We start from the raw sequence: 27,531 nt of genomic DNA, 5'->3' as shown, positions 1-27,531 counted from the left end.
TGCCTGTGCAGTGAGGTGCACCATAAAGGACCTCCCAGCCTGAGGCGGGGTCCAGGGAAATGGGCAGGAGCCAGCGAAAGGTGAGAGTTCTTGCCAGAGTCTGCTCTCTCTCACATCTCTGCAGTTCCCTGACAAGAGAGGACGTTGACGCTTCACATTATCCCTTCCTTTCCAAATCCAGACTCCTGTTAAGTTGGTTTTGGGATACCCATAGGTTGTTGATCCTTTTCTCCCAGAGACAGTGAATTCCTTCTTACTTACTCATTTTGTGCTCTGAGAGCTTGGCGTGGCTTTCTGCCTGCCTGGGACATGCAAGTTATCCGTTTTTACACATGCAGGCAGCTCAGCCATCAGATGGGGGAACCCCAAAATATGACCGGACAGATATACATTGCACTCCATTTGTGGCTAAGGTTCTACTGATGCTACCTCTCAGAGGATTGTCTAAGTCTTTCTTTTTTTCCTTCTTTCTTTCTTATGTTTATTTATTTTAGAGAGAGAGTGTGTGTGTGTGCATGAGCAGGGGAGGGGCAGAGAGAGAGAGAGAGATGGAGAGAGAGACAGAGAGACAGAGAGAGAGAATGAATCCCAAGCAGACTCCGTGCTCAATGCAGAACCCACCCTGGGGCTCAATCCCACGAGCCATGAGTTCATGACCTGAGCTGAAATCAAGTCGCATGCTTAACGGACTGAACTACTTAGGCGCCCCTTCCTTTCTTTGGCTGCCTTTGGGGTGGCTCTGGATATTGGGAGGATGATATCTTTTGTACCCTCTTTGAGGATGCCTTTTTCATCCATAGGGTTGTTCAGTACTTGCAGGAATGTTTACTCTTTGTCCTGGCTAAAATCTGACAAGACAGTTGAAAGGACTTTTTAAGTAGCTCTAGAATCAGAAGTTGAACAATTTTGAAGCTGATCTGTTCAGAACCTGTCAGGAACTTTTTTTAAGGCCTTCTCCCCTAAGCTAAAATGAAACTATGTACCCAGAGGCAAAGAGAAACGTTCCAGAGACAAACAGCTTTCAATCTAGACACAGGAAGCTTAGGTTTCCATCTTAGTTGAGGATCTTCTCCATGATATGAGGAAGCAATCTGAAGATAATGTAGTTGGACAGGTGGGTCAGCTCCTGATTTCATGCATGTTGCAACTGAAATTTTTGAGGAATTAAAAACAACCGAATAGGTAAAAAAGATATAGGATATATATACTCAGCCTTAAAAGGTGAAATCCTGCCATTTGCAACGATGTGGATGGAGCTAGAGAGTTTTATGTGAAGTGAAATAAGTCAGACAAAGAAGGACAGATTCTGTATGATTTACTCATATGTAGAATTTAAGAAAGAAAACAGATGAACAAAGAAAAGAGAGACAAAAAAACCAGACTTAAATATAGACAACAAATTGGTGGTTGGCACAGGCGAGGTGGGTGGGGGCATGGGTGAACTAGATAAAAGGCATTAAGAGTACACTTACCACAAGGAGCAGTGAGAAATGTATAGAAATGTTGAATTATACTGTAACGAGTGTTCTGTGACACTGCATGTTAATTATATTTCAATAACGCAAACAAACCACTGTCCTACAAAGTAGGCCAGAATTTCTTACATAGATCTGTCTTCAGGCCGTGCCATGTTACCTCATGTGGGGTTCCTCATTTCCATAGCATTTTGAAAAAATAAATTTTCCTATTGAACGTACCTTATGGACGTATGTTTATATGTCTGGATTTGGAGGGATCCAGAAGACAATGTTCTTGAATGAAGCAGTATATCAGTAGAATGATAAGTCTTGCTAACAAGGGTTATGTGATTGTGCCTTTTCCACTTAAGAGTGTAAAAATCAAAAAGACAAAACATCCAGTGCAGGAGGTCTGCCTTTGTTCTTCCAGTGGGGGCTGGGGAGGTGAAGGACTACAGATCCAGATCTAGTTTATTGTTTTCTTCAAGCATTAATATTCATCCTTTACTGCCAGGAATGCTTGTGAAGCTCTGTCACTTGAATTTAAAAAGGCTTTTGAGGAGGGCTCCACACTGTCTGCTCTGAACCGGGACCTCGCTATTCTTATTTGTAAACTGTCAGCATGAGGCAGGAACTAACCATCAGGAAGATTGGCTTTCACAAAAATATAAAGTGATTAGAAAACTCCAAACATCTATAAGCCTAACTTCTTTCATGCCTTATAGTTTTCTTTTTCTTGTGCTTTATGAAAAGAGCAGAACATCCACTGGGGATTTTCATTCATTGTTTTGTTGACTCTTAATTCACAGATGATTTATGCCATGGCTGCATTTGCAGAATCGGTTCATGAATATAGACTCTAAGAGAGCCAAATAACATTACACAAAGTTTTTCTTTCTCCGCTCTTAAAACTTTCCATGATATTCAAAGTGAGTGCCTTCTGGATTTTACCCCCCTATTTCAATACACCAGAGAGCCAGAAGATGGAATCAATGTTCTATTAAGCAAGGCTCTATCTTACGAATTATTGGTTGTCTCTATTTCATGTGTGTGGTCTCCTCAGTATTTACAAATGCCAGATAACTTTCCCAGTCACACATGCCGCTCTCCCAAAAGTGCTCATTTGGAGACACTGAGCCCTCAGAGTGGGAAAAAAAACACCAAGCAGTGAGTTTTAGAAATGAAAAACGTGGCAGCTCAATCTCAGTAATTACAGGGTACCACTGAAACTTGGGTCCCCCAAGGGTTACCTGATTTTCTTAAGGCTTATCTTGACTTACGTCAAATTTCTATCAGGCCAGAAGTGTGGTGTTTGTAGGGAAACACACGTTTCAGGAAGAGCCTTTAAACTGGCTCTGTGCCCCCTGCTCACACCTTTCTCTGTCACAGAGAAAGAGAGCTCACCAAGAGAGCCCAGAAAGATGGGCATGTACCATTCTTTCCCTATTGGAATCATATACCAACAGCCCCTGGCCAATGACCAACATTTAATGGGATTTCAGTCTTCCATTAGAATTGCTGTTTCCTAGAATAAAAGGTGCACAGTTGCCTGTCGTCCATGATGCCTTTACGATCTTCCCATCATCTTCCGTGTGCTTCGCCACCATAGTATGGTGCATATTCTTCTTGCAGGTCAACCGTCCATTGTCCTAAATTTCCTGGTTTCCTGGTATATTTACCAGCGTGAGCTCTTAGAGACCAGAAATTCTGTCTTTTGTCTAATGGAAGAGCTAGCAAATGCAGGAATTCGGGAAGTGTTTGTTTAATAAATGAATAACCAAGCAATGAATATAAATGAATAGAACCAATGCTTCATTTACTCTTTCAATATACCACTTAACTTGCATAGATAGGCACTAAAAATCATTAAAAAAAATAAGACATTATTTTTTAGGAAGTTCAAGTCCCCAAGTTGAGAAAAAAGTCTATACCACGGCCATACCACCCTGAACGTGCCCGATCTCGTCTGATCCCAAGTTGAGAAAAAAAAAAAAAATAGTTTCTTGCCAAATTTTTGAAGAGGAAAAAGAGGAATGTCTTAGTCAAGAAAAAAGGTGATTGAGACATTCTGAGTTTTGCAAAATTATCTACATTTAATTCACTTTGTATATATTTTCTGATTGACTTTTATCAATTGTTTGTAGTAGAGTTGGGTGTGAGAAGAAATACAAGATGCAGCTCCTTTTTTTGAAGAAAACTTAAGATTTAGTGTATGTAGGGCCATTATGTAGAACCTTTAGAAATACTTTGGGAAGCGTTGTAGGACTCATGAAACCTGAGGGAATCGTAGAGTCTCCACAGAGGGCTCTAGAGCACAGCGCACTGGCTGGGAGCTTGGACTCTGTAAAGGTTTCCTGCTATAACTCTACTGTTTCCAGCTTCGCGTCTTTGTTAGTTAGGAGTCTCTGTTCTCATTGAGAAGACATAATGAGATGAGATGAGATGTCCTCATCTATAAAATGGGGGTTCAGGTGTCATGGCACCCTGCATCCGAGGACTGGAGTGAGAATTGGGTGAGCTGATGTAGGCAGAATGCTTGAAATGCTATCTGGGGGGTAGGAAGCAAGATCGGCGATTCTTTGTGAGCAGAGCAAGTAAATGGTGCAAAGGGAAGGAGAGGGATGAGCCAGAGGCACAGCATTCGCAGGTTCAGGAATTTAAGTCGTGGGGTGATTGAAGAGTTGAAGAATTCAAGGGGGCTGGAGCACGCGAATCCTGTGTCCAGCATGAATGTGGCTGTAACGGGAAGGCAGACAGCTTGTGGGTCCCAGCCTATGAGCCCAGGGCTGTGAAGTTTTCCCCGTGAAGCGACTGCACAGACAACATTTGCTCACTTTTCTTGTAGTATATACTCTCGCTTGACTCGGTAACCTTCTTATTTTACATGGGAGCTGATTTTTAAAACTAATCTACCCTAGCTCTTAGTGTACTATTCAGTTACATTTCCTTTCATTAGTTGTTGTTACTTATTTTAGAACTCTATTTATGATCTTTTAAATGAGGAGAATACAAAGGGTAAAAGAGAGGACTTAGGGGATGTTTGAGCCTAGGGAGGCTATGTGTATCCTTTTCTCCTGGTTGGTTCACAAGGACATCACGACTCTGGAAAAGACCAATAGTCTTTGTGTAGAAACAGGTGAACCGACATTTCTTCTGAAGAGAACAACTTGCCCATTTCTTGGTGGATCTGTCGTAATTTCATGTGTTTCTCAGGCCCCTCTACGAGGAAACCTGTTAAATAAAACCCATGGTCGCCACCTCCCTCAGATCGCGGCAGGAACAGTGACCGTGCTATGCGGACACCCCTGAGTGGGTTTCATTTTAAAGCAGTGATTCCTCACCCCCAGAAAGCACATTGTTTTCTCTGGTTTGGGAAAGTGAGAAAATATGAAAAATGTGGGAAATTTTTCACAAAACTATCTTTTTTTTTTTTTTAGTTTAAAGGATAATAATTTGGTCTGAAGTGATGATATTTCATTTTTTGTTATTAAAATATTCCTTTAATGAATTCATGGTAACAAAAGATGATGATAATCTAACATGTTCTTATGTCTCAAGACACGATGCTGATATTCTTATGATGCTGTCTGTTCTTCAAATCTGTTACTACTTAGTAACTTCTAAATGTCTGGGGTCTTCTGTTCTAGAGAATAACCAATAGTCCTAAAGCAATTATGAGAGTTTTTGAGGAAAGACAATAAAGGGTACCAAAGGAACTACTGGATTATTTTTCTAAGTTCTTCTAGAAGAAGGTGTTTTTTTTTTAAATTGTTTTCATGTTTATTTTTGAGAGGGAGAGAGTGAGAGTGGAGGAAGGGCAAAGAGAACGAGACACAGAATCCCAAGCAGGCTCCAGGCTCTGAGCTGTCAGCACAGAGCCCGATGCGGGGCTCGAACTCACAAACTGCGAGGTCATGACCTGAGCCAAAGTCAGATACTCAACCGACTGAGCCCCCCAGGTGCCCCTAGAAGAAGTTTAATTAAACTGAGCTGTTGAAAGTGATATTCTTAGAATCCTCTGTACACATCTACTACATAAAGCCAGGACACAACCTCTTTGTTCTTTTCCACATGATCTACGTGTTTCTGCCTTCACACTTCTGCTTCCAATCTTCATGGAGGCAGAAATGCCATCCCCCATCTTTGCCCGAGGAAAGCGACATCAACTGTAACGCCCAGCTCAAATGTCTCCTTTCTCATGAAAAAGTCCCTGGTTGTTTCCACCTCTTCTTCCAAAATCTTGGGATGTTTTATGTAAACCTTCCTTATATTTGTTTCTTTTGAAGACAAGTATGATCCTTTTGGCTGATGTATTGATTGCCTGAGGTGGCCATGGCAAAGTACCAAAACCTGGGTGGATTAAGACAACAGAGGTGTGTTGTCTCACTGGTCTTGAGGCTGGAAGTGTGAAATGACAATGTTGGTGGGGCACACTGTCTCTGGAGGCACTGGGGAAGGCACTGCTCCATGCGTCCTTCTCCCCTGCTTCCTGTAACCTCAGGCATTGCCTGATGTGTGGAGGCATCTGTCCAGTACTCCGTCGTCTGGGGACGTTCTCCCCAAGTGTCCTCACACAGTCTGCCCTGTCCACGTTTCCCTGTTTCATGATGACACCAGTCATATGGGATGAGGGCCCACCCTAATGACTTCATTTCACCTTGATTACCTTTGTAAAGACCCAGTTTCCAAATAAGGTCCCATTTTTATGTGCTAGGCATTGGGACTTCAATGTAGCTGTTTAAGGGGACACAGTTCAAACCATAAGTAGTTAAGGTGATTGGTGCTGGGGATTCCGGGGGCCACTGAGAGATGAGGTGGGGGAGAGAAACTGGGAACAGACCATAAAGACACTTTCTACCAAGTTGGGAGTTTCGGGATTTAGGAAATGTATTGCTCGTCTTCACATCCTTGTATCAGTAGCACAAGATCCAAAGTCCCAGAGGACTTGAAGTTTTAAGTGTTATCCCCTGGCTACTTAGGGTAGAGGAGGGACTTAGCCCTTTGGCTTCCCTTTCCCCAAGACTTGTTACTGATGGGTTTCCCAAAAGAAAGTGTGGGTTGCATTTAGAAAGAGAGGCTGCAGGTAAAATAAAAGCAAAAACAGTGAAATTTCTTGACCCAAAATGATTCAAATAGAGTTTCATACTACAATAAAATTCAGTCAACTTGACAAGACTGTATGTGACAATACAACAAGACATGTATTACAGTTATTTCTTCTGCTCACAAAGTATCCACATTCTTTAGCAGCTGTGACATAATAATAAATATATATTTGGTCTCTCTCCTTGATTCCTGACACAGACCTCCTCAAACCCTTGTAATTTCCTGAGTAACGGTTATAATAGAAGTGTCTTATACAGACAGCTCTGTCTGGTGATAGGAGAATCTTTTGTTCTTTTTTTTTAATTAATGTTTATTTATTTTGAGAGAGAAAGTGTATGAGCAGGGGAGGGGCAGAGAGGGAGAGGGAGAATCCCCAGCAGGCTCCATGCTGTTAGCGCAGAGCCCAATGCGAGGCTTGGCCTCATGGACTGTGAGATCATGACCTGAGTCGAAGTCAAGAGTCAGATACTTAAGCAACTGAGCCCTCCAGGCATCCCAGAGCATCTTTTGTTCTAATGAGACAACTCTTGCTGGGGTCCTGGAGGGGGACTGGACCAAGCCATCCACCAGGGAGGTCGAGTTCGTAATGGATCATGCCTACATGACGAACCTTCATTAAAATCCCTAAGCTATGCTGTTCAGAGACCTTCCAGGTTGGTGAACACATCCACCTACCTGGAAGGTGGTGCCCCCCCCCAACCCCAGGGGGACAGAAGCTCCTGCACTCAGGACCCTTCCAGACCTTGCCCATGCACCTCTGCATCTGGCTATTTGTGTGTATTCTTTATAATATCCTTTAAAATAAACTGGTGAATGTAAGTATTTCCTTGAGCTCTGTGAGCCTTTATAGAAAATTAGTGACTCTGAGGAGAAAGTGGTGAGAACCTCCAATTTAAAGCCATTGAGTCAGAAGTGCAGGAGGCCCAGGACTTGTGATTCGCATCTAAAGTGAGAGGCGGTCTTATACCCCTAATCTGTGGGGTCCATGTTAACTCTGGATAGGTAGTGTCAGAATTTAATTGTAGGACACTATGTTGGTGTCTGGAGAGTTGGAGAACTAGTTGGTGTGGTAAAAACAATAAATAAAATACATATTTGGTATCAGAAGTGTTTTGAGTGGAGACAGTTTCCCTTTAGCAGCTTAAGACAACCCCCATTCTATTCTATCTCACAATTGTGGGTCGGGGATTTGGACAGGGCTCAGCTGGATGTTTCTTCTGTTCTGTGTGTTATCAACGAAGGTTCTTGGGGGTACCCAGATGGTACTTAGGCTGGTCTGGCCTTTCCAGAACTTAAGGAGAATTAATGAGAGGTTAGAACCGGCTGGATTGTCGACAAGACATGTACAGTGGTCTGGCCAGCACATGGTCTCAAACTAGCCAGATTTCTTAAATGGTAGCTCAGGGACACAGAGAGACTTTCAAGAAGCCTGAGAATGTCACAGCGCTTCTTGCTGTCAGCCTCAGAGGCCCAGGAGGTAACACCATATCCATTAAGTAAGTTCCCAAGTCCACGCTGCATTCAAGGGGAAGAGAATCAGACCCTACCTTTCAGTGGGAGGAGCAGTGAAGATTGTAGAGCCATCCACCACAGCAAAACTTAACATGAGGATGACTGTTACTCAAAGTCCTGCAGATATTTTGGGAGATGCTGATAAAATCTGCGACTTTATTTACCGTACACTCAAGCAAGTAAACATTTAAAAGTTAACCTAGTGCTTAGCTGTAGCATTATAGTACTGTGTACCCATCCTGGGTATAAATAAAGCTAAATCTACTTCCTGGAAAACATTACAACTAAAAATATTTTAGCAGTTTAGAATTGAGAGTGCTTACTTAGTTAAGCCATCTGCTTAATTTCTAAAACATCCCATATAACCGTTTCTCCCGGTATCAGGTAGACTATTGTACTAGAGTGACTTGAGAGTCATTGAAAGAATGCCATCCGTTTGACGAGTAATTGAAGTTTTAGATATGCACACACAGATTCCTATCAGGATTTCATCGTATTTCTCTTTGGAAATACAGCACAGCTTAAAAAAGAAAATGGCTTTGGGGGTGTTGCCATAATGAGTGGGGACAAAGATTAGCACCACTGGGAGTATTTACAATCCCAACCCTTGGATACTCTGCTGTTTTCTTGGTTTTACACGGTTCCATAAAACACAAATAGCAGCTTTATTGTCTCTCTTCTGTTGTTTTACAAGCTTCATGTTGGCAGCCAGGCTTATGATGCAGTCAGCACTTTCAGACTGGGATGCACAAAAAACATTAGATCCGAGAAGAGAGGCTCGGCCACGCTGATACCCTGTAGTGTTGTTTCGGGAAATGCCATGCTGGTGATTACAAAGGCTGAGGTCATATATTTCTACCACCACATCCTACCATTATGGTAGTTCTAATTGTAGTGAGCTGTGGAATCAATGGATGAGAGAAAAATAACTTTTCTCCAGAAAACTAAGGAACACACAAAATAAGACTTTAAATGTTTGGCGATCTTTTGTTTAATAACATAACATTACAAAGTATGGTACATTGTGATTCTGGAAGAACAAGGAATAGTGTAAGCATATGTTTAATTGAGGATCTTGGTGTATAGAAAGCTATTATTAGTGTTATCAACATCATCATGTTGTATGAAGTTATGGTCTCGAGGACTCACTGACTGAGGTTAAAAGCAACCTCAACAATGAGTTAAGACAACAATTAGTCTGTGACCAATCAGGCTGCCGTTCGCTAATTACAGTACCATTAACTACTTCTCTACCAACATGTACTCTTGTGCTGTGGACAAACTATTATTTTCTGGTTTTTTTCTTACCACCAAAACCACACAATTAGAATTGAAAGGTAAAGCTGTGACCTCTCTGACATACATTCCCACCTAGTAGAGTCAGTATTTGCCCAATGCAAAAGAGTACCTTCCCATGGTAGGATTTTTAATTTTGGTCCATTTTGCAATATTAAGTTTATAAACAAAGAGAAGGGACCTTCTCTCAGGTCCACGATAAAGAGAATGTGTCACATTTGTTCATTCAGCACTGTTTCCGGTCTGGTGGTATATGTAAGGCATTATGTTGATAGAGGGGTTCAAAAGATGGGTGAAAAGTGTCTGTGACACAGGGCTTTACAGTAAAATTGAAGAGAAATATATGTCATACAGATATTATAAGTGGCGATTTTATTCTTCAGATTTTCTCAAGTGAGGCTTTATAAGATTTTTCATCTTAAGTTTTAAGAATGATCACTTGACCTATTCTTTTACTATGTTGTTATAGAATAAATTTAAACTTTGGCTCATCATGTTGGGATTCCCATACATTCTCAATTTCACGTCTCTGAATTTAGTCATAGACTCCCATAGGGTAATTTTCCTTTTCACTTTAAAATTGCATTGTGTAGCCAAACTATGGAAAGAGCCTAAATGTCCATCAACTGATGAATGGATAAAGAAATTGTGGTTTATATACACTATGGAATACTACGTGGCAATGAGAAAAAATGAAATATGGCCTTTTGTAGCAACGTGGATGGAACTGGAGAGTGTGATGCTAAGTGAAATAAGCCATACAGAGAAAGAGAGATACCATATGGTTTCACTCTTATGTGGATCCTGAGAAACTTAACAGGAACCCAATGGGGGAGAGGAAGGAAAAAAAAAAAAAAAAGAGGTTAGAGTGGGAGAGAGCCAAAGCATAAGAGACTGTTGAGAACTGAGAACAAACTAAGGGTTGATGGGGGGTGGGAGGGAGGAGAGGGTGGGTGATGGGTATTGAGGAGGGCACCTTTTGGGATGAGCACTGGGTGTTGTATGGAAACCAATTTGACAATAAATTTCATATATAAATAAAAAAAATAATAAAACATTTGACATCAAAAAAAAATAATAAAATTGCATTGTATCTCTCTCAAGGATAAAAGTATTTGTAATGCAAGTTATAGGGCACCTATGATAAGAATATATATTTATCCATATTGGATTTCAAACCTTATGTTATGCTGGGATTAAACATATAAGCTGTTATAAATAAGGGGAACCTATATGACTAGGAGTTTTAAATGGTTAGATAGTAATACATCTGAAAACCCACCATCCAGAGATGCTTAGTGGTGTCGTGAAGAAAGTTATTAGTGCCACATTGGGAAGAATCTATTTTTGGAACAAATGCAATGTTCCCCCTTGTGACAGCATAGGAGGGGCTCCACATCACGGCACAGACTACAGTCAAATAAAAGAGCTGGGGTGTAGACAGACAGACAAAACCTTTCCTTTGGTAACAAGCATAAACAGCTGTCAGCATTTTGTTCAACCTCCTGCAGCAGAACCTTACAGAATCATTTCCTAATATGGAACATAAAGTGAATTTTGAGAAATTTATTCAGAGGGGGACAATCTTCCTGTGGTCAGGAGGCCCTGATACAAGGACCAAGTTAAGCACAGATTCCCTTAAAGAGAACAGTGTGGATCGTAGAAGATTGGAGGCTGAATGCAGAGAAATGTAGATCTTACTACAATTACATTTTCTTGATCGTAACTTTCATGGTTTCTTTAGTGTGGAGACAATAGAAATTGTCTTCAGACCCTAGGGCAAATAACACAGACTCACACTAACTGCGTTTTATTCAACAGTATTCAGGGGATAAATGCAGTGCATTTCCCAGGAGACTTTCCTTTGGTCCCAGGGTCACATGTTGAGAGGGTTTTGGGGGAGGCACTGGGGCATGACAGCAGAGTCACAAAAATGGGAGAGATACTTTGATTGATGTGATGTTTCTCCTCTCAAGAGAACCAAGCGAATCTTCAGCAGAGTGAATTAACAAGATCCTTCTCTCCAGCAGATGTGTTTTATGGAAATCAGAACAGTGGAAATGAGGCAGCAGATGCAGGAGTGGAAGTGGAAGATTGTAATGGAGACAAACACAGGCATTTAGATAAAGTATGGGGAAGGCTTTGAATTTAAGGGTAGAAGACACATGCATGGATGTTCTGGTCCTGCCATTCCCAGCAAATCCCTAAGTGTCTACTAAATATATGAATTAAAGAACCTAGTAATGGGCACCTGGGTGGCTTAGTCGGTTGGGCGTCTGACTTTGGCTCAGGTCATGATCTCATGGTTCGTGGGTTCGAGCCCCACGTCGGGGTCTATGCTGACAGCTCGGAGCCTGGAGCCTGTTTCAGATTCTGTGTCTCCCTCCCTCCCTCCCTCTCTCTCTCTCTCTGTCTCTCTCAAAAATAAACATTAGGGGCGCCTGGGTGGCGCAGTCGGTTAAGCGTCCGACTTCAGCCAGGTCACGATCTCGCGGTCCGTGAGTTCGAGCCCCACGTCAGGCTCTGGGCTGATGGCTCAGAGCCTGGAGCCTGTTTCTGATTCTGTGTCTCCCTCTCTCTCTGCCCTTCCCCCGTTCATGCTCTGTCTCTCTCTGTCCCAAAAAAAAAAAAAAAAAAAAAAAAAAAAAAAAGTTGAAAAAAAAATAAACATTAAAAAAGTTAAAAAAAAATGAACCTACCAGATTAGGTGGGTTCAACCAATTAGAATTTCAAGATTCTGGTACTCAGAGCAAGTCATATCAACTAAGTAATGACCTCTCCAGTTTTCTCTTTTAAAAATATCTGATTCTGCTACATTTTACATTATCATTTTAAATCGTGAGACACCTACATGCATGCCTGGACTTGCAAAGAATATAATTATGTAGAGAGACTTAGCATTTATTCCAAACCTAGGGGTATTTTACCTTGTACTATTTTGGTTGTATTGCTTTGCAGAGCGGAACTCTGGTTTTGCAGTCTTTTCTCCTCATTCTTGCACCTAAACCTATCTTACAGGATATTTCTACCCAGCTTTCTCTTACTTTCTTGTGCAGAGGTACACAGGAAAAATAGCAGAACTGTGTATGGGTAAATTAAAGAATTGTTTCAGTAAACATGTGTTCATAGCCTGCTAATGGCGGGCACTAAGTGTGTCCAAACACTCGGGGATATTCTTCAGGGCACCAGGGATATTAAACAGTGCCCATCTTCTGCTGCCACGAGTCTTCCAGACCTAGTGTTGCCTGTCATATGAAGGGGGTGCTCGGTACATATGCAGCACGGATTTGTGTTGGATTCTGTGGGACGCTCCCTAATTATTATCTAGAAGGATGACCCATTGTGAGTTTGAAGATGGGTGATTTAACATAAAGACATGACTTCCATATCAATTATTCTGAACACTAAAAGTTCAAGTTCCTTCTCCTGTGTTGGGGCCCATGCTAAACCAGGGTGCACAAGATGGGTGCTCAGGACTTACCGTTGAAAGGGCCTGCTTCATTGAACATGAGAAGCACTCTTCAACATGGAAAACACAAGGGGCGCCTGAGGCTTAGTCAATTAAGCATTTGACTCTTGATTTCAGCTCAGGTCACAATCTCACTGTTTGTGAGTTTGAGCCCCACGTCGTGCTCTGTGCCGATAGCACAGAGCCTGGAGCTGCTTCGGATTCTGTGTTTCCCTCTCTCTCTGCCCTTCCCCGCGCTCTGTCTCTCAAAGATAAATAAAAAATTTTAAAAATGGAAAAAAGAGTTTGTTTCCCATTGTCTGAAATTAATATGGTTTGTAGAAACTGTTGTGCATAAGCATTTCTAGTTTGTTCGTTTTCTTAATAGGAAGTGGTGTTCAGCAAGTATTTTATGTATGAAAACTATTGAACCAGATAGTATCAGGTATTTACCACAAAGAAACAAAATTCTGATGTGTTTTGAAAAAGGCAATAATTTATGCAGATTTCACCGGAACTGGTGAAAAGAGCCTTCCTGACCAATCAGGAAGGTCATCTGGACAGGCACATTGTCATCTGATTCCTTGGGCCCCCACAGCACGTGGTAACCCACGGAGGCAGTAGTTATCGTGGGGTGTCATAAACAGGAGAGTGTGACCCAGCTGTGCTTAGGAACTAATAATAAAATACTTAGATTCTATCCATTACAGAGATGTTTTTGAGTGAAATGGAACCTGCTAATGACCAAAAATTTGAACAAGGCTATAGGAAAGATAAAAGTAAGGAATTTTGGAAGAATGTAACTGCCTTATAACTTTTACCTACTTCCAGAGACACCTCTAGATACTCTGAATTTTGCTTCAGAATATTTGGTTAGAAGTCGAGCCTGTGCATAGTCAGATCCAGAATTGTGCTTTGGAAGATGCCACCCTCGCAGAATGCAGCGTATTTTAGAATTCATAGAATACCACATGGTGCTCTGGTTTGGCAACACAAGGGCTCTGTGCGGATGGTCCTGCCAGAGGCCCTGCCACGTACTAATATAGCAGTGGTGGGTGCTATACGATATACCATTGTTTTTTTGTGCTTGCTTTCAGTGAGAGCTGATAGGATAAGATAAATCTGCGCTGTCCCGTAGAGTAGCCATTGACCACATGTAGCTGTTGAGCACTTGAAATGTGTCTAAGCCAACTAAGATACAGAATTTGAAGATTTCGATGAAACAAAGAATGTAAAATATCTCATTAATAATGTTATTGCATGTGGAAATGATAATATTTTGATTATATTGAGTTAAATAAAATACACCATTAGGATTAATTTCATCTGTGTTTTTTCTTCTACTCTTGGAAAATCGAAAATTGCATATGTGGTTCACATTTGTGGCTCACGTATTTCTATCAGATAGAGCTTCTATAGACAGTTGTGGTAGAATAATGAGAAGATAAAAGTGAGATGGGAGTATAGCACCAATAATTTTGGTTGTCAGACTTTCCATTTTTAAGGGTTAAGGATATTGAAGACATGAGTAAGTACAGGTAATGAGAAAAGTAAACTATAATTGAAAGAGGGCTGGAAGAGTCCAAATTCTACAATATTGATTTATATGTGGCTAACAAAGTGTTGCTATTGTGAATACTTTTTTTTTTTGCTAGACCAGGAGGAAATGTAAGTTTTTAGTAAGAATAAATAAGAACTAAATCAAGGAAAGTAAAACGTATATGATTTAGGTATACACGCAATTCATGTATACCTGAATACATGTCGGAGGAAGTTAAGGTTTGCATTTGTCCCACTTCTGAGACATGTCAGCCTTTTAAAAATATCAGTGATTGATTCACAAAAAACTATGATGTCATTCCTTGGAATAAGTTATCTTCTCTTTGTCAAAAACCAAATTCTGTCCACCAAGTAAAATAAAGCAGAAAGACGAGTTTACTGCAAGAGTTTCAGTCTGTAAGATGAGAAGGTCAAGGCTCCACAAGCAGTGAGTTCTGAGTTGCTCACAAAGTAAGGAGTTTTACGGGGTAAATATGGAAGTCATTTGGCTTTTCTAGCTGATTGGTCGCCCATGAGTCTTCCTTATTTGGATCAGTGTAGATTTGTGAGGGGAAAAAGGAAGTCCAGAGACAGCAAGAACGGGCTTGGTATTTGGGGATCGGCTGGCATTCTCTGATGATCTATGAGAAAAGCTGTAAATTCCTATAGCTAAGGTGACATAAGGTTAAATTTCATTTTCTTTAATGCACCTGCACTGGCCAGTTCCATGATATCCCCAACATATGTGCCTCCATTATGCTTGGTTCTGTCTCTGAAACGACTCTTCTAATTTATAGCTATATAGTGTATTTATGTGGTAGAAAGAATAATATCCCTACCAAAGATGTTCGTGTAACTAATCCTCTGAATCTGTGAATACTTTAAAGGACAAAGGAAACTTGGCAGATGAGGTTAAATTAAGGACCTTGAGATAGTAAAAGAATCCCGGATTATCCAGTTGGTTTCACTGTTTTCCTACGAGAGGAAGGTGGGAGGGTCAAAGAGAAATGTGACAACAGATACAGAATTGAAGTTAATGCACTTGGAAGATGGAGGAAGGGACCACAAGGCAAGGAATGTAAGTGACTTCTAGAAGTTGCAAAAGGCAAGGAAATGGATTCTTTTCTAGAGTCTTTAGAAGGAAGACAGCTCCACTGATAACCTTGATTTTGGCTAGTGACACTTGTTGAATCTCTGACCTCCATAACTTTAAGAAAATAAATGTGTGGTGTTTCAGAGCACTGCATTTGTGGTAATTTGCCACAGTAGCCATGGGAACCAATACAGTAAATTGCTATGGCTACCTGTTTTGAAAATTCTAATTTTTCGACATTTTATATACCTTTGTCAAATTGGGGAAATATTCTGTTTGCTTCACAAAGTTGGTATAAATACCTCATGAGATAAAACACAGGGTATGTTTTTTAAAAGTATATTATACTGCATAAATTCATATTACTATTTTAAATATAGCATTTATCTTTCGCTAAACTATTAATATATATTTTTTATTGTTGGGGTTGTTTAGATCTTATTCTGTTGAATGAGAATACATAAACTCATGTTTTGGTTTGGGTTCCCTGAAACAAGGATTTGAGTGCAAGTAAGTTGATTTGGAATTTGGCCCCAGGAAATGTGCAAGGAGCAGGAAGTGAGACAGGCAATCAAAAGTTGACCTTGTTGTCTAGCAGTTCACTAGGGTGCATAACTAAAGCTTGATCCCTTTGTGCAAATCTGAGAGCCAGGACAGAGCCCCTTTCTCCAAGGCGTACTCCTGTGGGGTGAGGGAGCCCAGGTGTTTGCACCCCTCAGTCTTTGTTCAGGTTGCTCCTGGTGACCATTAATTCTCTGGCCTGTTCTTGGAGAGGTGACAAGCACTCCTTTGACCAAACTTTAGTCAGGCTCCTCTGAACCTTCTTCTCAACTAGGACTTGTTCTTGGTACACTAAGCCCAGTTGTAGCAAGAATCTTTTTGAGGTGATTTAGTGGGATACTCCCTAATCCTTGATAACTAATCAGGCTCCCCTTCCCCACTCTTGATACCTAAGTTCCTCTTAGAAGTTTTCCACCCATTGGCTGCTTCACCCTGTTCGTTGATTGTAAATCCCCAGCTGTCCTTATTGTTGAGTTCAGTCTCTCTCTAATGTGACAGACTTGAATAACTTGTCTATTTAACTTCCTCTGGGGCAACTTTTCTTTGGCATGGACCTAGCCATCTCAGGCTACCGGCAAAAGCCTGCAAGCAAAGTTGCAACTGGAACTGTTGCAAGCGTCAGCAACTGGAAGTTGGGCCATTGTGCTTTAAATTGGTAAGGGTAAGAGGATATGGGCAAGGAGCCCATACACAATCCTTCTCAGAGACTTAATGGCTTTAAACATAGTGATTGTTCTTCCAATATAGCCAATGTCTCTAAATTTCAGTTTCCTTTTCTATAAAATGGGATAATGTCTACATTAAAGGTTGTTGTGAAGACTACATGAGATAACACCCTTGAATTCCAAACATCTGAAAGTATTCTAGAGTTCTTTCTGCCCTTTAGTAGATACAGTCCTAACTTTGGTTTCAATTTGAGTGACAACAGAGTGTTGGAGAGTCAAATTGGGGTCACACCAGTCAGAGATTTTACCAGTATTCTGTTTTACTAATAGTTTCCAGGAAATGTGCAGTTGTGAAACACAAGAGAAAGGGAACAAGTCTGGGACACCTGCGTAACTACTCACATTCTCTTTCACCAGATGCATGCTTTTTGGCCCTGAATAATATAGGAGGTCTGTAAGAAGTCCATGTGTTGCTTGTTTTTTGAGGAGCATATAGATTAGGTGATTTTCTCTTGGGAGCCATGCTTCATACTGTAAGCAATCCTGAACTAGGGACATACTGTCAAGAGTATTCCAAATATGTGGATATTCCTCCTAGCATGAATCATCAGGATGTTGCTCAGACACCTACTTACCATGCTTCCAAGAAGATAAGACTGGGTCACCTGCATTCTTTCTTACTTCGGCAATATTACCATGGCAACCAGGAGAGGAATAGGTCACAGGCCAGCTGCTTTAACTGCTTCTTACTTCAACTGAGAGAGCTCTTCCTTTACAGTGCTTTATCTTGGTATATTTCATTTATGGGTATGGTTATGTATGGTTATAATCGACAATGTTTATTGAGTGCTTACTATATGCTGGGCACCATTCTAAAGCTTGACCTGTTTGTTGTCTTTGTCAGCTTGGGCTACCATTACAAATTACCACAGACAAGTGGCTTAAATAATAGACATGTATTTCTCATAGCTCGGGAGGCTGAGAAGTCCAAGATCAAAGTGCTGGTGGATTTGATTCCTGTTGAAGGCTCTTGTCCTTCCTTGCAGATGACTGGGCCTTTCCTAGGTGCATGCACAGAGTGAGAGTGAGGGAGTGAGACAGAGACCTCTTCCTCTTCTTATTAGCCACTAACACCTCATGACCTTATCTAATTCTAATTACCTTCTAAAGGCCCATCTTCAAATATCATCATATTGAGGGTTAGGGCTTCAACATTCAAATTTGAAGGGTATACAATAATCAGTCCATAACACCTGTATTACTTCTTTTAATCTCCACACAACTCATGAGATAAACATCCTTTTGATTTATTTCACAGATGGGGAAACTCAAGCACAGAGAGGTTATGTAATATATTTAAGGCCATACAACTAATAAGTGGCAGAACCTGAATTCAAATCCAGACAGTTTGGACTTAGAGCCTGTGCTCTTAGCCACTATCTTTTGCCACCTCACTATATTGAGAAGGAATCATGGATAAACCAGCATAATGTGTTCCATAATCCATAATTCTGACGTGTGTCTATCTTCTCAGAAAGATCCCCAGAGTAAACTCATAACCCATAACTTGCTGCATATCCCTCATTCAACCCAAGATGTGGTGAAGAAGCAACATTTTAAACTATAGAAGCAAAAATTAAACTATATTTTTCTCAGTCACCCAAATGTTACAGTATTAATTGGGAACTACATATAGATTAGATGAGAAATGGAGATTCCTCCCATAGTAAAATCTGCAAAAGCCCGATTAAAATTGTTTTTTCCATGTGTCTGACATCTATCCGTCTTTCATTTTGAGACACCTTAGTGCTTTTGGTCTTGCTCTGAGTTCTCTTCTTCTCATTATTCTGGCATTGATGTCATCAGAGTGAAGGATAATTGAGGAAATGAAAATATGGAATGTTGGTTTATATAGTGAAATATGCTGAAGTATTTTTAGTAGTATAAATTATAGAACCTGCATGAGATAAATGTAGAGATTTCCACTTAGAGTGTTTTATATCTCTTAGGAGGAGGTTTGGTACACGACACATCGATGTGGCAAATGTTTCCTGAGCTCTGACTACGTGCTAGGCATTATGTATGTGCCAGAGGTTGCTTAGTGGACACAAAAGTTCATATTTGGTGGAAGTGCGGTAGGTGATCGACACAACACACAAGTCAAGGAGGAAATAGACACGAAAAAGTATGATAGTCCTACGTCCTGCACAAAGAGTTAGGCTAGGTCGTGATAGGGAATTACTGGCGGCTGCCGTAGAGTAGGTGGTTAGGGGACGTCTCTGAAGTAATGACAAGAAGCTAAGATGTGCCTGACCAGCAGGGTCGGTGAGGCAGAGAAGCAGAAACCGTAGAGTATCCTGAGCGGCAGGTGTGAAGGCCCTGAAGAGCCTGCTTGGCACACTCTAGGAGCAGAAAGAAGGCCACCTGTGTTGGTTTCTGGAGGCAGAGAAGAGACAGGTTGGGACGAGCCCAGAGAGGCAGGCAGGAAGCAGTTCACAGTGGACTTCGTAAACAAGCAAAGAGATGGATTTCTGTTCCTGTGCGGTGTGGACACACTGCAGAAGGGGGTGATATGACCCGGTGTGTGCCTCAGCAGAGGTGGGCTGTGTGATGCTGCGCCATTTTACCATCTCTGTGGTCTTTCTCTTCATGGTCGCTATGAACCCCTTTGTCCAATCTCAGCGGAAGGAACAAAGAACTCCAAAGGACAGAAGGGCATCCGCCAGCTGAAGCATGCACTACTTAAGGAGCTTCATTCGGAAACACCACCTAAAAACTTTTTGCAGCTCATTGGCTAATACTGTGTATGTGCCCAATACTACTTACAAAGAAGACGATTTTTGAGTTTTGAGCTAAACACACCACTGCCTCCCTCGAACTTCTGGTCAGTTGCTCATCCCGCCAAGTCCTGTCTTCTTGTCTACAAAATAGTAAGAAGAACAATAAAGGCAGTAATAATAAATAGTCGCTTCCTTATGGTGACCTTAAAGGCTTAAAGGAGAAGACGGAAGTAGAACATTTAACACAACAAACGCATGGAACATAGTTCAGTGAACGCCGTTTATTAGAACTTAAGCTCCATGAAGGTAGGAGTCAAGCGTGTGTCAGGCTGGCGCTCAGTAAATACTTGTTGAATGCTCAATAAATAAATGCAGGTGATAAACTCTCATGGAGTTTAGAGGCTATGACCATGGTTGCACTGCCGTCAGCTGAGTGTATATGTTTGTGTTAAAAATAAATATGTGAGGGAAAAAAACACCCCGCAGAGTGCTTTACAAACATATAATTAACTGAGCCCAGATTAGTCTCTCACTGCATTCTCTGGATTTTTGGAAGAAATTTCATTGCTGGTAATGTTGTCCCCGGAGTATTGCCAAGATTCAAAAATATCAATTTGTTTCAAATGATGTTCAGTGAAGACAGGGTCTGTAAAAGAGGAAGGAATTTAACTGTTAAAATTCAAGGTTTCTTAGTGGGGAAAAAAAAAAAAACCTACGTACAATTTTAGATTTTTTACTCTAGGGGAATAATTTACAATTAACTGAGGGGAAAAAAAGCCTGACTGTTGTCCTTTTTAACCTAAATTATATTGCAAAGAAGTAGATTTATTTTTCCCATTTACTTATTTATTTTTGAGAATATAACTCATTTATAATAAGTATCATTTTGATAAAAATATTCCTGAAGGAAACAAAATATTCCAGCCTAAATCTACGGCTACTCAATTTAAGTAGTAGTTTAAATTTTTTTTGTTTCAAGTTTTTATCTAAATTCTAGTTGGTGAATATACAGTGTAGTATTAGTTTTAGAAGTAGAATTTAGTGATTCATCACTTATATATAACACCCAGTTATTGTCCCAACAAATGCCTTCCTCAGTACCTGTCACCCATTTAGACCATCACTTGCCCACCAAACACGCCTCCAGCAGCCTCCAGTTTGTTCTCTATTGTTAAGAGTCTGTTATATGGTTTGCCTCTCTCTCTTTTTGTTCCCCTCTATTCATCTGTTTTGTTTCTTAAATTCCACATCCGAGTGAAATCATATATTTGTCTTTCTCTGCCTGACTTATTTCGCTTAGCGTAATACACTCTAGTTCCATCCACGTTGTTGCAAATGGCAAGGCTTCATTCTTTTTGTTTGCCATGTAATACTTCATTGTGTGTGTGTGTGTGTGTGTACACACACATATACGTCACATCTTCTTTATCCATTCATCAGTCTATGGACATTTGGGCTCTTTCAATTATTTGACAACTATTGAGAATGCTGTTATAAATGTAGGGGTGCATGTGTCTTTTCAAATCAGTATTTTTGTATCCTTTGGGTAAATACTTAGTAGTGTAATAGAAATAGGGCACTTCTATTTTTCACTTTTTGATGAACCTCCATATTGCTTTCCAGAGTGGCCGCACCAATTTGCTTTCCCACCAAGGCGGTGTAAGAGTGTTCCTCTTCCTCCTCATCCTTGCCAACATCTGTTGTTTCCTGTGTTAATTTTAGCCATTCTGACAGGTGTGAGGTGGTATCTCATCGTAGTTTTGATTTGTATTTCCCTGATGATCAGTGATGCTGAGCATCTTTTCGTGTGTCTGTTTGCCATCTGGATGTCTTCTCTAGAAAAGTGTCTATTCATGTCTTCTTCCCATTTCTTAACTGGATTATTTCCTTTTTGGGTGTTGCGTTTGATAAGTTCTTTATAGATTTTTGGATTCTAACCCTTTATCAGGTATGTCATTTGCAAATATCTTCTCCCATCCTGAAGGTCGCCATTTAGTTTTGTAGATTTTTTTCCTTCACTGTGCAGAAGCTTTTTATTTTGATGAGGTCCCAATAGTTCACTTTTGCTTTTGTTTTCCTTGCCTCCGAAGATGTGTCTAGTAAGAAGGTGTGATAACCAACGTCAGAGAGGTTCCTGCCTGTGTTTTCCTCTAGGATTTTGATGGTTTCCTCTCTCACATTTAAATCTTCCATCCATTTTAAATTTACTTTTGTGTATGGTATAAGAAAGTGGTCCAGTTTTCATTCTTCTGCATGTCGCTGTCCAGTTTTCCCAACACTATTTGTTGAAGAGACTGCCTTTTTTTCCATTGGATACTCTTTCCTGCTTTGTTGAAGATGAGTTGACCATATAGTTGTGGGGTCCATTTCTGGGCTTTTTTTTTCTTTAATTAATAAATATAACAATAGCTCTCTAATTATCAAGCCACTTTTATAAGGCCTTTTTTGTTTTGTTTTTTTCTGTTTTAAGTAACTACACAGAAAGGGCTGCTAGCCATTTGTTACCTTTTTTTCATAAAAGTCGAAATGTAAACATGTAAAGCCCTATTCTTTTCTGTTACCACTTATTTAAATGTTTATTTATTTATTTTGAGAGAGAGAAAGATAGAGAGAGAGGGAGGCTCTGTCAGTGCAGAGCCCAATGCAGGCTTGATTTTACAAACAGTGAAATCATGATCTGAGCCAAAATCAGGAGTTAGGCACTCAAGCCACTGAGCCACCCAGGCGACCCTCACTTTTTTATTTTTTATTTGGTTTCATGATACTATACGTTCGTTTTCAGAAACAAAAATGATAATCCTTGGTCAAGTTTGAAGCCATTCACTTTCTAAGGCCCAGTTAACATATAGGGGTTTTGGATGCAGAGGAGCAAATGTGTACCATCTTTGGGGCAGAAGTCATGACATAAATCAAAGAACTCATGGAGAAGCTTGTGAAGGTCATGCAAATGAATTTAGATTCTCATGGTTGATCACAGGGACCTGTTGAAGGGTTTTGAGCAGAGGTATAATGTTCAAGTGTTTAGTTTATAAATACAATTCAGTCTGCAGGATATTGGGTAATGGCTTGAGGAAGTCACGTGATAATAGAGGTGGAGGCAACGAAACGGGATGTTGAGCTGGTTGAGAATGGTGCAGTTCTGACTTAGTTCCCACTTACAGTGTAGATGCTTGTGAGTGAATCCGTTTAAATTATATTTGATAGTAGAATCAACTGTACTGAATAGAAAATGGACATGCGGAAAATAAGAAAGAGGAGGACACAAGGGAGGGCTCTGGTTTTCTGCAGAGGACAGTTAGGTGGTGCCAGTCACCTACATAGCAAAGAGAGTAGCACATTTGGGGAGAAAGATGACGACGTTTTAGACACACAAAATGCCACTGTAGAGTCTCAAGAAATGGGCAGTGATGCCGAGTGCTCTTAGTGGTCAAGTAAATGAAGAACTAAGAATTTTCTCTCTGATTTAACGAAGACTGATGTCCAATGAGAAGTTGAATACAGTGTTTTAATATTCAGAAGAGAGGTTTGAGCTGTAGATATAAAAGCTACGGGAGCAGATGATTATGGTGCAGAGTAGGCTGAAAAGAGTACAGAAGAACCAGGTTCGTAGATTAGTGGTGCAGGAAGGAGACTTGCCAGTTTACAGAGGAAAGGGAAAGACTTTAGAGAGGGAAATGTAGTATGCCGGCTGTCCCAAAGGGCTCAGGCTTTATCTTGAAATTAATGGGAAACCACGGAAAGGTTGTTAGTGGGGAGTGATGGGGTACCGTCATGCTGGTGGCAGCTCTGAAGGATGGAATGTGGGGGGTCTGGCTGGAAAGCGGGAGACTAGTTAGGAACCTCTTAGAATCACTTGCTGAGAGATAATGAGAGTGTTTAGTAAGATAGCAGCAGTGGGAAAGGATATGGGGACAGGGTGGAGATATATTTGGAATTAGTTGACTATGAGGGCAGAAGGGAGGTCAGCAGTCCAGGGTGATGCCCAGTGTTCTTACTCAGGTGACTGGATGAAAAAATCCTAACGTTAGCAACAGGGAAAGATAATGGAGTAAGGAAGAGAAAAAGAGGGTAAGGTGGGGCCAAATAATCAGGAAGAAATTTGGAAAGAATGTAGTGTGGGGAACAACCAAGACTGTAGAGTTTCAAGAAGTGGGCAGTGGTGCTAAATGTTCTTAGTGGTCAAGTAAATTAAGAACTAAGAATTTTCCCTCTGATTTAACGCCCAGAACAATTTCTGGGTGAGCGCGGTTTTGGTGGGGTGGTGCGGACAGAAACCAGACAGCTGTAGGTGGACAAAAGGAGGAAGGGGTCATAGTCTAGACGCCTTCTTGAAGAAGCTCACAGAATAATAGAAGTGAGAGAGAGAGAGAGAGAGAGACAGAAAATGAGGCCATAGAATAAATCCAGGTTGTTGTTTATTTTTAAATGTTCTTGACTGGGTGATGGGTTATATATATATGTGTCAATCTCTCTTCTGTACCTCAAATTAAATCATTTTATATACAATGTGAACAATTTTGTATAATAAAAAGTGGGGCAAAAAATAATATTAAGTACCATGATTTCATATACAGGGAATACTTCTAAATGATAAAAAGTAGGTTATGAACACAATAATATTAATACCAAACAATAATTCTATTATTGCTTTACTTTTTAGGCTACATCAGTCAAATATTATTTTGTCAAAAAAATTTTTAAGAATAAAATTCTGCTTAAAAAGAGGAAGTCCTCCCCCACTGCTTATATTTTCCATATGTTATTTATTTTTTAGCAATAGGATAATTATTTCCAGATTCCTATTTAACCTCTGAAGGCCTCTGGAATGTTTACTTTACTCGGGCCTTTGTCTTATTGTTGTGGTGCTAAGTATTTCTTTAGAGTGGCATTTTGGATACCGAGGATTAACATTCATGAAACAGAAGAGTTCTCTCATCAAGGAAACCAAATCCCTAACAACTTCATGGCTTAATAAAACAAAAATGTGTTTCCCCCTGTTTAAAAGCAGGGAAAATCAGCTAACGCTAGAATTAATAATGTTTTCACATTTGTGTTCTTAACTGTCTTGCAGATGCCCTGCTTATTCACTCATTCATTCGTCACATAATTCTCATTCTGGATCAACACATTCTCATTTTGGATCGACACATCCTGTGTTCGATATTAAAGGATGCGTCAGCACGACATTTGTAAAAATCCCTTACCTTCGCAGCTTCCGGGATTTCTCGATTACAGATGAGGTCGCGAACTCTGGGTCCTGCACAGATGCCCCCTCTGCCCCTGTGCTCGGATGCCCCACACGTGCTGCCCCTCTTGTGGGTGTCTTCCCATCCCCTCGTCTCCGCTGCTGCACGCTGGACCATGGGTCCCTCTGTACATGGGTGCTGTCAAGTAACAACAGTTTATCGACCCAAGCAGTGGTGAAAGGCTTTATGACTCTGTGCACATCAAGGCAACGCCCAGATGGGAGCACGGCTGGGCTTTCTCAGGAGGGGAGGCAAGGAGAGGTGTCTGTGTGTTTGTGGTCGGGCCCACCTTGAAGTTTTCTTCGTCTTCTCTTCATCTGCTACAAAACTTCTATGGGAAAGAATGGGGATTATTCTGATTTTCATGCCTCTTGCTGGGGATCATTGGTTCCATTCCTTCGTGGCAACGGGCAGAATGGTACTTTCAAAAGATGCTTCTGCATTTCCTGCAGTTTTTCAAGGTTTAGATGGAGGAGGAATTGCAAAAAGTAAACTAAAAATAGGGGAGGGCTGGAGAAAGAGAAGAGAAAAACACCAAGTGAAGCAAAGATTGAAACAGGAGACATGGGGCTCAGTCTTAATCCTTTGACCACACTGAGAGGGTAGCCCTGGTCTGCTCTGACTGCTCCGGGGGGCCATGTCCCCGCGGATGTCCCCTTCACCCAGTCTCCTCCTTCCTTGTCACCCATCCTGCCCAAGATGCACATGGACATTAGGACCAAATTGCTCTGAAGGGGAAGAGAAAGGAAGGCAGGAAAAAAGAAAGGAAGAGAAAGGGGTAAGAAGGAGGAAAAGCAGAAGCCCAACTACTTTTTTATAATTTTTAAAAATTTAATGTTTATTTATTTTGAGAGAGAGACAGAGACAGAGCATGAGCAGGGGATGGGCAGAGAGAGAGAGAGAGAGAGAGAGAGAGAGAGAGAGAGGGAGACACAGAATCAAAAGCAGGCTCCAAGCTGTCAGCACAGAGCTGGATGCGGGGCTTGAACTCACAAACTGCAAGATCATGACCTGAGCCGAAGTCAGATGCTTAACTGACTGAGCCACCCAGGTGCCCCATACTTTTTTAAAAATCTCCTAAAACTTCAATGGTAGGGTGCCTAGGTGGCTTAGTCGGTTAAGTGCCAGACTCTTGATTTCTGCTCAGGTGTTGATCTCAGACTCATGAGCTCGGCTCTGTGTTGGGCTCCATGCTGGGTGTTGGAGCCTACTTGAAAAAAAAATCCTCAATGGTGCCCTTGAAATTTCACAAAATACATTTATTTGTTGAGATCAAAGACTATGCAGTCAGAAAGATCCAGAAATCTAGTTCACTTTTTGCCACTTACAACATTTATGCCCTTGAGGAAGACAGCTTATCTTTCTAGCCTCATCCTCAGTTAAATATTTTTGTAATTGTAATAGTTCAGATTTTTTGGATGAAATTGACAGGAAGACAGATCTAACTGGTTTACTTAGGAAAGATGCATTTATTGGCTTCTAGAACTGGGACACAGGAAAGAAAAGTTAGTGTCAGAAATGACAGGGTCCAAGGATTGGATCCTCCTCAGGTTTTTTGGTTGCTGTGTGTGTGTGTGTGTGTGTGTGTGTGTGTGTCTGTATGTGTATTGACTTCCTTCTCTCCAACTGTGGCTAGTAGGCTTGCAAGCCATCAGCTCCAACACGAGAGGCTCTTTTGCCTATTAGGTACAGTCAGGAAAACGGTGCAGAGGTGAATGCCCTCCCCTGGGCCACTTACTCCTTCCCAAGTTAATTCCCGTGGCCAAGAGTATGCACGTTATTATGTTTACATTGTAAATCCTCTCCTGTGGCCAGAGTGAGATTGCCACTGATGGAGGCTTGCCAGGCAAACTGAGACGATGGTAACTACCTGCCTCAGTTTGTTCCTGTGAGGATTAAGGGCGATTATAAAGGCGCAGCCAGGGAATTTTTAAAAACAGGACTCATCAGAGAGCAATTATGAAGCACCTCTGTTCCTTTTCCCACTGCCCTTGAAATTCCTCTTGGTCTAGTGTTTCTATTTTCTCTGTACATGGATTAAATTTAGGTAGGCTGGACAATTTCTCCAGTTCATTTCAATCATTAGAGAAATCCCACTTTAGTAATTAAAACGCACATTCTAGCATCATGTTGTATGCAAGTCCAAACGTAAGGCAAACCTAAAGCTTCTCTTCACCAATCCCTCAAGATATACAGATGGTTTGTTTTCTCTTTCCCAGATCTCTTCTGCCCTCCTGGCTGTCTTAGTCTGTTCAAAGCTGTTGTAACAAAACTATCATAGTCTGCATGGTGGCTTCAACCACAAACCTTTGTTGCTCGTGGTTCTGAGCACGGTAAATCCGAGACGAAGGTACTGGCAGATTCGGTGTCTGCTTTCTGGTTCACAGACGTTGTTTTCTTGCTGTGTCCTCATGTGTCAGAAGGGACCAGAGAGCCTCCTGGGGTCTCTTTTGAGAGAGGGTGACTCTCATGATCTGATCACTTCCAAGGGCCCCCCCCATCAGCTAGGAGCATCATCACACGGGGGTTAGGATTTCAACATGTGGATTTGCAGGCTCACAGATGTTCAGGTTGCCTGGTTTCTAATCTCTGAATTGTGCCCAAGGGGAGAGAGGAGTGCGTCTGCAAAGGCAAAGGACTGAGGCTGTGTGGCTGGCGCTGTTGTCATGTGGCAGGTCACGTCCCCTGTGCAGGGGACTCTCACCGGCTTGCAAGGTGTCAAAACCCACCTTCTCCTAAGATGTTTCGCACATTCCTTAGACATCGTCTGCAGGAAACTTCCGAGTGCAATATTGTTGATTCGGGGAGTGCCTTCCGTGGCTGGTCAC

At 41.2% G+C, this 27,531-nt stretch overlaps 2 long non-coding RNA genes across 4 annotated transcripts in view; one reads left to right on the top strand and one right to left on the bottom strand.

The window, feature by feature from the left end:
• Window positions 1-27,531, top strand: part of LOC147575740 (uncharacterized) — a 125,228-nt gene that overhangs the window by 29,109 nt on the left and 68,588 nt on the right. The window lies entirely within an intron of this gene.
• On the bottom strand, window positions 20,024-25,212 carry LOC147575741 (uncharacterized). The gene is made up of 3 exons (XR_015241959.1): window positions 24,993-25,212; window positions 24,662-24,841; window positions 20,024-20,103 (listed from the first exon to the last, which is right to left on the bottom strand). It is a non-coding gene; the product is annotated as an uncharacterized LOC147575741 (long non-coding RNA).

Source organism: Puma concolor, chromosome D2, assembly GCF_028749965.1.
Source record: "Puma concolor isolate L17-30 chromosome D2, mPumCon1.1.hap2, whole genome shotgun sequence".
Taxonomy (NCBI): Eukaryota; Metazoa; Chordata; class Mammalia; order Carnivora; family Felidae; genus Puma; species Puma concolor.
This window is presented reverse-complemented; position numbering and strand designations above follow the sequence as displayed.